The sequence below is a fragment of the Onychostruthus taczanowskii genome, unplaced genomic scaffold, assembly GCF_017590055.1.
Source record: "Onychostruthus taczanowskii isolate IOZ18803 unplaced genomic scaffold, ASM1759005v1 scaffold67, whole genome shotgun sequence".
In the NCBI taxonomy this organism is placed as follows: domain Eukaryota; kingdom Metazoa; phylum Chordata; class Aves; order Passeriformes; family Passeridae; genus Onychostruthus; species Onychostruthus taczanowskii.
Genome location: NW_024504455.1, coordinates 3,627,524 through 3,641,719, shown reverse-complemented (window position 1 = coordinate 3,641,719; position 14,196 = coordinate 3,627,524). Strand labels below are relative to the sequence as shown.

The 14,196-nt window shown below is 39.7% G+C and overlaps 1 protein-coding gene across 12 annotated transcripts in view; it reads left to right on the top strand.

Annotated features, from left to right (window-relative positions):
• Window positions 1–14,196, top strand: part of POU2F1 (POU class 2 homeobox 1) — a 112,747-nt gene that overhangs the window by 23,687 nt on the left and 74,864 nt on the right. The window contains exon 2 of one of the 12 annotated variants that reach the window (XM_041420869.1): window positions 4,528–4,688. The exons of the other annotated variants lie outside the window; for them this stretch is intronic. The gene's annotated coding sequence lies outside the window, so the exon portion shown is untranslated. The remainder of the gene's footprint in view (window positions 1–4,527; window positions 4,689–14,196) is intronic. 12 annotated transcript variants of the gene reach the window in all.

The following is a 14,196-nucleotide window of genomic DNA, read 5'->3' as shown; positions in this document are numbered from 1 at the left end:
TTTGAGCACTTGCTCCACCATACTGTCTTTATGCTGACTTTTGAACTGAAATTACTAAACTGGTTTAATATTGCTGCAGAACCTTATGATCATTCAGGACTTGCTAACTCACAGTGTCAGGGACAGAATTTATTATGTTAAAGGGTCTTGCACCAACCAAATTGAGGGGTTTCTATTTTGGAATTTGATGACGATGTTGCCTTTTTTTCCTCTTGATACTCTTTTTTACTTGCTGTGCTCCTGTGATCACGTTGGATTTAAATTCTGAATAAAACTCTAGTGCAGTTTCATGTTAGTTTATCTGATATCTGGCCCTCAATGAAACTGATCCCCTTTCCTCTTTGACTCTTAGCTTTTATACCTTCCCACCCTGAATGCTTCATTTTGTAATCGAACGATAGAGCTATAGCTGTTTAATTTGTTAATTAAGTGAAAATCTGTCCCTCATTTCAGCGTTGATTTTTCACTGTATCGGGTGGGGGAACCAATTCTCACGGTGCCACACAGTAACTGCCGGAGGAGGGAAGCAGTGGGAGCATTTGCTCTTTGGGATAATCTCGGCCCTTCACTTTGGTGCAGCCAGCTCACACCCTAGCTTACCTGTTTTGGGGAACTGGGCACCAGTGTGATGCCCAGCTCTGTGCTGTGTGTTCTTTTGTAATACTGACAGGAGAGTGGATTGCTGCTGCACAGAAAGGATCTCGTGTTTCCATACCCTTCCAGCATTCCTGTTGTTTGTATTGCCACACGCCCATCGCCAGGCAAATTCCTGCTGCCACTGGGAGGCAAGTGCAGTGCTGAGGTCAAGTGTGCAGAGACCAAGGGGGGATGGAAAGTCAGGAACTCTGTGTAATAACCCATTTGTGCTTCAGTTTAGAATGGTGCTGTTTCTGGCCTGCGTGAGGTTCTCTTTAAAGAAGCAATCTGATACAAGTAAAGTCTCTTTGCAACAAAGAAATGCTTTTGCCTGATTGCGTTCAGTTCTGGTTTGATTTTGTAGTTATGCCTTTTCTACAGACACCTATAGGAAATGGGGATGTGGTTTGACTGGGGAGGAATGCCAGAAAATAAAAAGAGGATGAGAATGTGGAGGGATGATGATTGTTATGATTATTATTCAGTTTATTTTTGCTTCTTGCTGTGGGTCTAGTATAGCCCTGAAATCTGATGTGTCTTAAAGTAAAATAAAAAAGTGAGAGCAATTACCTGGTTTTGGTAGCATGGCAACATTTCTGGAGAGATTCTCTGAAGTATTCCCAGTGGATATGCACAATTAAGGGAAGTAAGTAGTCTGGGATAGAATATATAATCTACATAGTGACTTCTAGAATAGAAAGCCTCTAAGTAGACAGGTGATTACTGTGTGCATCACAGGAGAAGGAGGACTGTATGAAAGCTATTTATGCAATATACATATTCCCTGTCTGAAAGCTAAGTGAGCTTATGCCTGGGAGCTACAATAACAAAACAAACAGATGAGATTTCTTTTTAACTTTAAAATAATACAACTGCTGCCTCCAGTCAGTGTGAGGATGAATGACTTCTCTTTTGTGATCTGTATGCTGGATTAATGCAGTATATTTTATTTGGGTTGCTTTCTGAACTGTTTCTTGATGACTGGCTCAAGTGTGGTATATGCCTATAATCTGCTTGTTACCCCAAATATTAAGGGATAGCTGCACTCTGGAAGCCTTTTCTTAAGAAGCTGTGCTTATTAACATGTTGTTCTCCTGTGTACACGTGAAAAAAAATATTCAAGACTTGTCTACTGAAGGAGTGGTGACTCTTATCTCACTCAGTACCATCATGATAAGTGTTGCTTGCCAAGTATTTGGTATTTTCTTTCCATGTACTTGAAATCTTCTGCTGCCTAAATCTTGCTTTTCAGTCTTTTGGTTGAGAATTATCAGAAGACAGTTTTTGGAACTATTAGACTTCAGCCGGAGGAAAAGTTTTGTACAAATCAAATTTCTTTTTACAGGAAACAATTAATTTCCTAGTTTAGAAAATTAGCAGTGTTGTGTGTTTCCAGTTCCCTGATTAACTTTCTAATTTTAGTTGTTTTGGAGCAATTTGTCAAAAAGGCAGATGTACTTTTTCTGTAAGTTCCATGAAACTGAGCTGGGGCAGGAGGGGGATCTTAGGAATGCTAAGAGAAGTCAGTGAAATGGACTCGTGTTACAGGCATGGAAGAGTTAACACCAATAAATCTGTCTTTAAAAATGTCCCAAAGATAAGCTGTGGTCAAATGTAATATATGAAAATCTAGCATTCGAGCCAGCGTTCTCAGAGTGAGATGTTGAGGTGGTCAAAGCTCTGGATTTTGGCAAAATACAAGTAATTTTAACAGGTTTCTGTGGGGTTTAAAAAAAAAATATATGAGAATTCTCCTTAGCTGCAGTAAGCCTCTGTAGTTATTCATGTGTTTGCTTCACCAGCTGTAGGAGCTTAGGTGCTGTCCAGTATCACCAGGGACTTGTGTCTTCATTTCTTTTCAGGTAGGTATTCCAAGAGAAGACAGTAGAATCTTTGAATTCAACTATTTTATGCAAAGTTATGTTAGTGGTTGTCTCAAGTATTTTACGTTTCTACAATTAGTACCTCAGAAATACTCCACTGCTGTCTGCTTCATACGGCTGTAACACTGTCAGTATTCAGTGTTTTATAAATTTAATTAATCTCAAAGACACTCCTGTACACAAAACAGATGGAGGGTTTTTTTTTAGTTATTTTAATTGCTCAGTAAGTTTTCTACTTCCATCTTTTTTTACTTCTGTTCAGTATCTATAACTTGAAATACATTCAGTCTGTTTTGTAAAACTGACATAATAGGTGCAGGTTCTGTAGTCCTTTCTAGTGGAATTCCCCCAATTTATTATTACTAAAAACCCAAACAAAACCCACATAATTACTTCAGAAACACAGTTCTTAATCATGCTAAACAAGCCCTTGAAAAAGGAAGGGTTTTGCCAATTGTATTTCACAGTGTTTCCCAGGCTACCTTACAGGTGGTGTAACAGAATATAAATATGCTGCCAACGTGAGACAGAAACCTTCCTTACAAACACAACAACTGAAATCTGCTGTGTCAGTGGCAATCTGCCGGAGATGTATTTGTCTGGCAATTTCTGACCTTGCATTTTTTTGGTAGACTTTTCACAGTCTAACTGTGCATTGGACTTTTAAAGGAAATTAACCTCGTGCAGGCTAATGAAGATTCATACCCTTAAACTGTGTGTACTTTATATCCCTGTTTGGAAAAGAAAGAGAAATTAAGTTACAGAATTAATTTAAAACTTTTGATTTTAGGTACTGTTTTTGTTCGAATGAAGAAAAGATCTGTCATCAGAATAGTCAAGAGAGCATTATCAAGTAGCAAAGTTAGATTATTTGATGTTCCTTTCTGCACTCTGGAAATAGTATGCTCTAGGCAGATGCTTATGGTTGTCAGAAGATGTAAATCAGGACGGAGATGGGTTAATTGTTGATAAGGGACAACTTAAGATCATTATGCATTAAAAATCTATTATTGAATTAAGTTAAAACTATTCATTATTAATAATTTATCGTGGTATCGACACAAATCTGTACATTTTCCAATCTCATGCTTTATTACAAATACTATTGGCAAACATTTTCAGCATATACATCACGGCTAAAAACCCACAAAGGAATATATAAATTATGTGTAAGTAGTTGGTGCACAGTATGAAGGGGAGGAAGTGGTCTAGAGGACAAAAAAACGCTCGAGAGAAGCGCAGTCTGCAGTTATGAATTATTTCATATAAATATTGCCTATGGCATGGATATTTAAAGGGGGCGAAAAGCCGAATATATTACACGGAGCTCATATCAGCCGCTGTGGGCGAGCTCTGGGAGCGATTCCGAGAGGCGGGACGCAACTCGGGAGCCTCAGATAGAGGCGAATGTTTTGTGTTCAGCTTCCCAGATGCTCAGGGCTCCCTCCCGGTGAAGAAGGAGAAGCGTGTGCCGCCCCGGGGCCGCGGGCTGGGCTCGGGCGCAGCCCCGCAGATGGCGCTGGCCCCGGCGCCGCTCTCCCGGCCTGGCCGGGCAGCGATCGCTGTGCCGGGAATTCTGATGGGCTCCGTGCGCAACGCGTGCCTTTCAGGTGACTGCTGGCAACCAGATGTTTTTGATGAGATTTTGATAAATGTATTGGGATCCGTTGAGAATAGGATTTAACATGAAAATAAATAAAAAGCGCCCGTGGGAGTAATTCTATTTTATTTATATTCCTTAGCTCGGATAGATTTATTTTTTAAAATTTTTGTTCTCATTCCTTTCTTCTAGCCTTCTTAATAAGAGCGTTGGACAATTTATCCCCACGATGAAATTATATGAAATGTTTTTTGCCCTTTTTTTTTGAATCTAAAACCTTCAGCAATGCATACAGCACAACTGAATTTTCAAAAGAAAACTCTTTGAAGTCCTTTTTTCTTTTTTCTTTCTTTGTGTCTCTGTCTTCCCCTTTCTCCATCTCCCCCCTCCTCCTCTCTGTCTGTCAAGTTCAAGAGCAGCTCAGATGCCATGAATTAAGTGAAGCACAAAAGGGGAAAAGGAGACCCTTTTGAAGAACAAAGGCCTCCCATTAGGCTGCCGTGTTCTTTCTCTGACCAAAATTGCTCCCTACATGGTTTTTATTGCTGTCCACATGCTTGGCACATAAGGTAAATACAGTAGGACCCTCGTTACCTCACACTCTCTCTTCCTCTTCCCCCTTCAATAAATGTTTTGTCTCTTTGATGTCCCTAGTAATTCTTATACTGATTGTTCCCACCCTCATAAAAGCCCCAGGGGTAGTCATGGTGGTGGATAGCATTAGATACTGTGTAAATGCTTCCAGAAAAGAAGACAAACTGCAGCCAAAGAATTTATTTCAGGTGGAAGAGAATGGGAAGGAAATACAGATGTTTTCTTTTCAACATGTTGCCTCTTTGCCCCAGCTACGCTGATATTTCCCAGGGAAGTTCATAATTTCTTCCTGCGTGTTTCACACAAGGAAACAAACAAGGAAATAAGGGCCAAGTCAGAATTATGAGAAAATTCATGTCACAAGAATTTAAAGTGACAGGAAACTTCTCTTAAGCCTTCTTGTTTATTTATTCTTCTTTGGTTTGGACAGCTCTCTGTTTCAGAGCTCTAGTGAAAAGTACCTGCTAAGGTTCAGACTATGTGAGATTTCAAAATGTGAACTGTGCAGTGCATGCCTTTTAAAAATAAATCAGTCAGGCCCTTCCTACTGAAGAGAAATTTAAAAATAGCACTGAAATGTATGCATGCATATAAAAAACTGGAACCAGTTTAAAATGCTATCTTAAACCTAAAATTGCAATGGAACTTTTTAGTACTTGAATGACAAAATTTGCTAATGGTTTCAAAGACATCTTTAGGTGAGTTAATTTTTATGGCAGAATCCTGAAAGGTGAGAATAATTGATGTGAGAGCATAATTCATGCTGAAGTTGTCTGGAAATCGTAAAGTATACAAGTATTTATTGGAATTTGAAATTATGTTCTTCCCAAATAAATTGCATTCAGAGATACTTATTTTGTTATTTGTACTTGTTTTCATCTTCTGGTTCTGCATTTTCGGTAACATGAAGTAGTTTCATTAGGTTGTGTAACACAATTTAATATGTAATGATTAACATGTAACTGCTTTTATTTTTGGCACTGCTTCTTACTGCTACCACCTCATCTCCTGGAGTGTATGCTTTTATGAGCATCTGCTGTTATGAACATAGTAATTCCAGAGAAATGTCAACAAGGCTACTTAAAGAAATAACAATGACTCTTATCAGTCTATTTTGTAGATTACAAGGCAAGGAAAATCCACCTTGAAATCTGACTTTTCATGGCAAGTTTTTTTTTAAGCTTCTTTTTTTTCCCCCCATGTTGCATAATAAATTTTAAATAAATTATTGGTTGTAATCAGTTGAATATTTCCTCACTCTGTGAGGTTTTACATACACATCTCTGCAAAGGAATTAAATTTGCTTCCCCATCCTCTTGTAATTGGCCTACTTAGCTTCCTGCTGTGTGTGTGGGGTGGGGGAGGTGATGCTGGCACTTACTGAACTTTCAGTATGTAATTGGCATATTTTGATCCATATTTCATGCAAGGATGGGTCGTCTAAAGTGGCATCTGCACCTTCAGGTGTTCTGGTAGAACACCCCATAGGTAGCAGTGGTGCATCTGCTCGTGGTGGATGTGGGTGCTGTGATTAATGGCAGTGGCTACAGCTGCCTGAGTATGGAAGATGAACCTTTGTTCTACCTTCCCCCTCCCTCTTGCCATGCCCCATTTGTCATGTAGCCTCTCCTGTTGTCGTTTAACCTATGTCCCCTTGCTCCGTGGAGCTGTACCTGCACTCATCTTCCCCAGCCTCACAAATCTGTGCCAGACCCTGCCTTCCCCTCTGCCTGCGGGCATGGTTCTGTTCACAGGTCAGAGCAGATGCTCACCCCGGCCCTGAGCAGCAGATGCAGAGCCAGGCTGTGCCAGGGTGCTCATGGCTGGAAGTTGAGCCAAGGGAGAGGAGGCACAGCTGCTGCAGCCACAGTTTAGCCACGGCAGTGGCTGGTTTGTGTTACCTACCCTCCAAGAGCACTGGGATGCTTTTGTGGGGAGCTGGGACAAGTCTGGGAGCCACTGGATTCAAAGGCTTCACGTTGGGCAGAGTAAGAGGAGGACTTTGTGAGGGAGGTGGGGCTGTGTTGCACAGAATCACAGAATTAATGAGGGTGGAAAAACCTTTGAGATCCTTGACTCCCACATATGGCCTAACCACCCCTTGGCACAGAATGCCACATCCAGTCTTTCCTTAAGTACCTCCAGGGATGGTGACTCCAACAGCCCACTCCAATGCCCTGTCCCTCTTTCTGTCGGGAACACCTTCATTGTGTCCAGCCTAAAACTCCCCCTGGTGCAGCTCAAGGCTGTGTCTGTCCCCTAGTCTGGTTGCTGGTTTTCTGGGAGAAGAGAGCAGTGTCATGCAATTAAGTAGCATGATTTTAATACTACTTGGAATTTCTGTGGGGATGAATAAGAGCTAAAATATAAATCAACTTTACCAACACAATAAAAAGTGAGTGTCAGCTTTGAGTATTCCTTTCAGCAGTAGTAAAATGATTTTCCCAGGCATGTCTTGTAGGTACCTTTTATTGAATTCCATCAGATTATTGTTCCTCATACTTTTTCTTTAAGAATATGTAATATTCACCTGAAAGAGAACTTTGGGAATTTTCAATTGTATGTCTGCAGAAAACAGACTCACAGTCTGAATTTTGAGCTTTACTTGACAATTTCTGTATAAAGACCAGTGACATAGTAGACATAAAAATTTGGTGGCTTCCATTGAAGACTTGTTGAAATAAGTAATGAAAGAATGTTTTAGCAAGAGGCTTAGTTTTAATTATTCAAAACTGTTCCTTCCTTACATAGGAACTGCAAATTTGTGAGAATAGTACCTAGTGCCTTGGAAACACTGCACAATGAAAAACACTTAGATTGCTACTCTTGAAATAAGCTGAACATTTTAAAGAAATGATGATGTCTTCAGAATGATTTTATTTCTTTGGCACTGATGCTGCTGGAATTTTCTCAGGTTTGTCTTAATTTTGAACTCCTAGACGTTGAGGAAAGGCTTAGCAGAGCTCTGAAATGTGAGGCTGGTTATTGCAATCATTGAATAGTCATATTCACAGTGTAAATCCAGGATAAGAGGTTCAGTACATCATCTGTTTATTCCCCAAGGACTAATATTTCTTATTAGATTCTTAGTAGAGCCTTGAAGCTGTGTAACTACTCTCATCTTCATCACACAAAATGTAAAATCTCTTGAGGTAAATAAAATTTTCTGCTCTTATATTCTTTCATTTGCAGACAACAGTAAGCAAGACTCCTTGTACTTCAGGTTGTAGTATGCCTTCTGAGTTCTCTGCCACTGGCACATGCTCTTTTTTACTAGCTTGCTTTAGGTTATAATACAGAGATTATTCTTTTTATGTTTTTGTTGCTTGTTTCTTGTATTTAGCATTTTTTTCAGGCAGCAACATAAAATGGAAACTTGTGCAAAAAAGATTGTGTTGTATGTTGAATTTTGAACAGTGAGTAAAACTTTGAAAATGTATTACCCTTCCTCTGCAGTAGGAGATTTTGCATACTGACACTTGATGTTTTCTTTTCTAGGGGCTAAACAAAATGTTAAATAAATCAGAAATTGGTTGAATGGCAAAATCCATTCAACCACATTCAGTAAAGAGTTTTCTCTGTTGGGTGAATTTCTCAGGCTGTAGTGGTTTAGGAAATGATGACCTGTTTTACCATGATGGTATGGCCTACCCTGACTGGCCATTAGAGGAGAGGAGACAGGAATTTACATGCGAGTGACCTTATGGTAACCACTTGCTCTGAAGGACATCTAAATTATTCTGAAGGCTAATCTAAATTATTCTGAATTATTTTGTACAGCTGCAAGCACACAGCACACGCTACTGACACACAGTAACTCATGCTGCTGGAGACCTGGCCTTTGTTCTTTTTGTATATAATTTTTGGATAAGGAGTGTGTTGCGTTGATTTTTGGATATGTGTGTAGCATTCAAGTTGGGGAAGATCCATTCTCAGGTGAAGATTTTAGATCTGGAGGACTTCATAAAATGCAGCCCTGCAATGTCACCTAGAGAGATGTGAGGGATCTACGCTTACCTGTTCTCCATGGTTTAGATTTAGGGACCACTCCCCTGATTTTTTTCTGAGATACCTACAAACTTACATGAGCATATATTGTAATATCGTGTAGAAACAAGTGTGAATATTCTTGGTGAGGTCTAGAGAGTTGTGTAAATGGCTTTTTCACTTCAGAGCTATTGTATGAAATTTGCCATCTAGGATTAAGCACTCTGATCCCAGATTCTCTTTCTGGGCAGAGTACCCACATTGGAGGAGAGCAGCCCTACAGTACTCAATTTTACATTAAAGTCTCATGGATATCTTCCATATTCATACTTGGAGAGCTTAATTAACAGAACTAATTACTGTTCCAGATAGATCTACATGTCCCAGTGCAAATTAACACGGATTTTAAGGAAGTAGAAGGGAAATGAAGCTGTCATGTGTGTGGCTGCTTATCAGCTCTTGAGTCTGTTTTAGGAGTGCACGCTGAAGGCTGGTGCGATCCTTGGCAGCTGAAAAGTGGTGTCCATGGTTGTGCTTGTCGTTAGCAGAAGCACAGAAGCCCTTTCTGAGGCCAGTCTGCTTTTCCTTTTGCTCGCCTCGCAGCCAGAGTGCGGCTTTGCTTTGTCTTCCTCGGGAAAATTGCCGCTGCTGTTGGCTGTGCGGGTTTGTTCTGCGGACGCAGGCTGGGAGTCTCCGGAGGAGAGAGACTCGCAGTTGTAATCTCTCCTTGCCTTGCCTCTGGTCAGGCAGCCGATTGTTTTTCTGGTTTGGTTCCTCCGGGTGGCATCTGTCTTCAGGAAAAATTTCCTTACAGCCAAGTGTGGGCTGCTGAGCTGTGGCTGTCTCAGCGCCGCTGTTTCTGACTGCTACGCTGAATTAATTACGTGAGCAGTTATGGTGTAGGTGCTGGAAATATTTGTGGCTGTTCAGAATGGAAGAGCTGCTCTTAAATTGATTTCTTTGTCATCCTCTGGAGTCTTTTTTGGGTTTTTTTTTTTTTTTTTACTTTACTCCTTTAAAAAAATCCTTAAAGATAATATTTCATATGTATAAAAGTTGGGTTTGTGCCACTTACAGTGCCTTTCCTATCCTGTGATTTTATTCTCAGTGTTTTAAGTGGTTCATATGCCTACACAGCATTTCATTCCCATCTCCTAAGCTTTATCTTATTGTAACTTTCTAGATGTAAATGCTTGTTTAATACTAATCAACTGTTTCTTTGTTGTTCACTGTATTATAATTTAACTGTGTGTTATTGACACAGTATTACTTGAAGGTTTCTCTTAAATGCCTGTTTTAACGATCTGGAAAACAGTGTTCTTTTAAAGATTGGGTTAAAATTGCTTGTACAGAATTAGAAATATGTGAACAGTGTGGCTGTACACAGCCAGATGTTGCAAGATCAGCATGAACCTGACAAAGCCTAGAAGGGATTCTGCTCCTGCTAGGTAAAGACTTGAACAAATACGTGGGACCTGCAGTGTTCCCCCAAAGGCCAAAAGAAATGAATTCTCTCGAATCAGAATGTGATTTCTCTGGAAAAGTTTGCTCCACTGAGAACACCTTCTCAGCATCTCCTGGGACTTGAGCCATAAAGGTCTTGGGTTCAAAGCAAGCTGGAGTTTGCACAAGGCAAGTGTAGAGAAATAATTAATCTAGTGAAGGCTGGGGTACTCAGTTCTCCTTTGTTTCATGGAGAAAATGTGGCTGTGTTTTTGCTGTATGAGTTATTCAGTTGTTTTCTGTTGCAATATTTTCATTAAGAAGGGGAGAGCTTCAAATGTTCACTTTTTTTCATGTTTAATTTTTAAGAAATCAAGGGCTTTTTGGCTGGCATAGTGATTTATGCCATTCATAGCTGTAAAACTGAAGTTCTTTGTAATACAAGAATCAAACTCATGTAGTGGCAAACGATATTCCAAGTACAAACCAAATGTGTATTATACAGTGTTTGTGTTGCTTTGGTACCAGCTTTACTGGTCTGAGTAAAGTTAATAGGACTTGCAGGTAGCAGAACCTCTTTAGGTGTTACACAAGAAAGCAGCATCACCTTCATGTTCTTGTTTTTCTTCCTAGGGAAGCCACGACTAAAGACACAAGTTGAAAGTATGGAAATGGCAAAATGCTATTAAAAATAACAAAACTGTTTTTTAACATTTATCAGTGCGTAAAATATGCAGCGCAATGTCTGCTCTCGGAGATAACAACTGTATTTTTGTGGTGAAAATGGAACACAATTGTTCAGCAGATACTTAAAGCATTATGGGACAGCTTTGCCTACTCTACACCTGCTATAAATTTATGTAAACTGTACCAAAATCTGGATTTTAAGAAAATATGTGTGCTGAAGTTTCCAGTATTGTTTTTTCAGATGTTTTGAGCTGATGTGCATAGAAGTTCCAAATGCCAGTGCTGCTTTAAAGTTAAAATAAATCTATTGCTTTTCAGCATGTGCTATTTTAAAAGAGTGTAGTTCCAACTAAAGGGAGGGAACTCCCTTATTCTATTTCAGTGTTCCTTGAGGAGGAACCTGTAAAAAATGCTGCTTGTGTGAATTTTCTCCTCTTCATGGGCGAGCTGGGGAAGTAGAGACGAGCAGCAGTTGGAACTTGAAAATGGATATTTCCGTATAACTAATAAAATTACTCTTCAGGTCACCAGGGCTGCAGAGTCAGCTGTTGTGTCCAGTGGATTTTGATTAAATTGGAGCGCAACATTTTCTTTTCCCCTTTGTGTGAATCTGGCTCTTTGAGGCATGCCCTCCTAGAGCATGTACTGTTTCAGTCCTTATTTCAAGCATTTCCACTCTTTGTACCTGCTTTGAGCCCTAGGATTTTTTGCCTTATACCTTGACCTTGGTGTACCGTGCATTTGTGAAGCTAATAAGGTGGATTTAAGAGAATAGCCTGTCCCTCAAGTTAAGGGTGAGAGGCTAGGAAATAAACACAGCGTGCTACAGAATGGAAGAGAACAGAAAGAGATATTTAAGAGGAGATTAAACACACCTTTACATACTTTCTGGGTGGCAGGGAAAAAGATGAGGTACTGACAAAAGGCCGTATTTTTTTTGTTTGGTAATATACTTTTGTTGTTTGTTAACCTATTTACAAGCTCTAAATTAGATTTTTATACAAAAAGTCTCTAAGCTTTATTAAACCTCGAAGGGTGGCAGGAGTTTTTGGGTAGGGGGATGTTTAATCCTGTTTTCCAAAAAACATGGAGATTATTAGGTTGAGCTGACTGTTAATTCCATTTCTTCTCATTTTTTGCATCCACTGTCCAGTTGGTTACATTTTTCAGAGGCGTGGAAGTCTCAGGGAGACTGCTTTCTTAGAGATTCCCCAGTAAATGGGCAGGTACACGAAACTGCCCATGAAATTTCACATGAAAGGAAAGAATTCAGTAAGAATATGTGTCCATCAATTCTTGGAAAATTAATGCAGAGAAGTGCTCTTTGTAAACATGCTTATTGCAGAAGTTCAGTAAATCAGAGAAATCTACCTTTAATCTATCATATGTATATATATATATATAATAAAATAACCTTAAGGTAGAACCAGTCTTTTGTATGGTGAACTGTACAGTTACTTTTAATCTCTGTCAATTCTTTGACTCTGTTTGTGGGACACTGTACAAATGATTGTACTGGTGAAACTGAGGGTGTAGGGTAGGGCTGGAACAGGGCAGACACAGGATTGGGTTCAGAGGACATGATTGCCAAAAGAAGTGCTTGCCAAAAAGGTAGATTCGCTGCCACGTCAATTCTTGTTCTGAGGTAACACAGATTTTTAGCTTTTCTGGAAATGAGTGTGCAGAACAGCTTTTTGTAGCTTGATTCTGTGATGTACCTACCAAAAGGGCCAAACTCTTGCTTTAATAATCTGGTTTAAAAATTTCCAAAATACAACAACTGCAAGAGGCAAACAATTCAGGAAAGAACCTTTAGTAGTTTTGATGCCCAGTGAATTACATTGCCACTATCTGTATTCTAATAACATTTATATCTTGTGTTGCTTGGAAAGGAAAAAAAGCTTTGGCTAACTTCCAACTGAGATATGAAAACAGTATCAATTCACCACGTTTTCTTGGAAGTTTCTGTTCTGAGAAAGCAGGTAGTGTCTAAATGGATTGTGATACTAAAGAAAACTAAAATTGAGCAGTGCTATGCCAGCTTTTTTTTTCTGTGAATTTTCTCCATTAGACTATTACACATATCACAAACTAGTTCAGTCCAAAATAAATTTGTTTATGTGGTATGGTGGGCTCTGTCTTGTTCTTCATTAGCAGGGCAAGAAGCACCTGGAAAAAATGGAGGGTTTATGGGTATCTTTTCACTCTCTTTTGCTGGTAAGACAATTGATAGAATTCAGCCTTGGTATTTTTCAGTCACAGCAGTCTGTCAACTAGTTTTTAACATGCTTAACTGTGAACTGTTGAACAAAATCTCATTCTAAGAGATGAGTATTGCATTGGATGTCTTGAGTCACTGTTGACTCAAAGCATGTCCTGATTCTGAGGCTACAGTTTCAGTAGGTTTCTCTGGACCTTGCCTGATGCATTGCATGTTGTACATTGCTTTGTATTTGGAGGAAGCTGAGAACGTGAAGGTGCAAATGTAGGCAGTGTAAGACTTTAGGGTGGTCACAGTTGAATGCTTTATTTAAGGGGAAAGCTAATATGTTACACTCACTAATGTACTGCAGAAGAGCAGTAATGATGACGACTTGATTGACTCCTCTATGTGTATATCTGATTACAACTCTTTTTAGGTGCTTTACAGTACAAAAATACATCTCTTTCTGGAACAGAAATGTCTATATTAAGTTGTGGTTCCAAGCTTGGCTAAGCTAATGTAACAGCTCTCTGAAGCTGAAATGGGACTGCCCTTGCTCCTTACCTTCAGCTTCGTTATCATGTATTTACTCTTCTTCCTTTGGAAAGTTTTCTACTGCTCTAACCAGTTACATACCCTTCTGGAGGGGTGTAGTGACAAAGCCAGCACAGTGTAGCCAAAAATGGTGGGAAATCCAAGTGTGGAATGTGGCCTTCTTCCATCAGTGCTAAGCCGTCACATCGCTGTACCCTGGCTCTTCACGCTGAAGCTGTGGCAAACCTTTTAAAGTTTCCTGCCACTGGAAGGACAGGGCAGTTCTCCTTCCTTTCCCGCTCCTTCATGATTCAGCCTCTGTCCTTGTATCTGTTTTCAGTGTTTGGTTACCACACATAGCTAATTTAACTTGAAAGGAAACAAATTTTCCGCTAGTTTTTTATGAAGTTAGTTTTCTTCTGGACTGCCAACTAAAATTGTCTCCCCCTCTGGTTAGGCGAGCACCTAAGGGAGGGCAGTGTGGGGGAAGAGGGAGAGCCAACTTGTGACTGGGGGATAAAAAGAAAATGAAGCTTTTCTTTTTCAGTGCTGGACAGTCATAAGATTGACTTTGTTATAAAATCTAAAAGTATTGTGAGGCTGTGGTTTAAACAGTTCAAACCAAACTA